The sequence below is a fragment of the Gavialis gangeticus genome, unplaced genomic scaffold (genome assembly GCF_001723915.1).
Source record: "Gavialis gangeticus isolate Ggan-Ray unplaced genomic scaffold, GavGan_comp1, whole genome shotgun sequence".
Taxonomy (NCBI): domain Eukaryota; kingdom Metazoa; phylum Chordata; order Crocodylia; family Gavialidae; genus Gavialis; species Gavialis gangeticus.
Window position 1 is genome coordinate 92510650 of NW_017729032.1, and position 702 is coordinate 92511351.

The window sequence follows — 702 nt, forward strand, 5'->3', positions numbered from 1 at the left end:
CCCTTCCGACCCTACTTCTATGATTCTATGACTCTATGATCTTTAACAAAAAAGAATGAGAGGGAACACACCAGAATTGCCAATAGCTTAATGGTCACGGGACTCACCTAGAATGTGGGATACCCAGGGTCAGTTGTCTGATCTGAATCGGGCATAGCTAGGACTTGAGCGGGTTTCCTTTGCATCCCATATGAATGTGCTGGCTGTTGGATGTACTTTCTCAGGCACTGACCAAAAATTTTGTTCCAACTGGTACATTCCTAGGAAAAGGTTTCAAAACATTTCATCTTCTTATGAAAAACTATGATGTCAAACAAAACAAAGTCCCACTTGCTCTATACAGTTTTCAAAGGTACTGCCATAGCTGTCCTTCCACTACTTGTTCAGAACCCCGCTCCAGAATAAGATGGCAAAGAAGAAATTATTAGGCAACCAGAAGGCCAAATTGGCCATGGATAAGCAATTTGGCTTTGCACTCTGGACAGCTATCTTCACACGTGAACAATCACTCAAGCATCTACTGAATTGTTATCATCCACACAGAATTTTCAGTCCTTATTATCAGGGACCCTGGTTTTCTCTGATAAACAAAAATCCCCAATATTCAGATTTAAAAAAGTAACCCCAAATTCACATTTTTCTGGGATTAAAATGAAATGCCACTAATATCACTAATATGCGTGTGTGTGTGGGCGCGTGCAC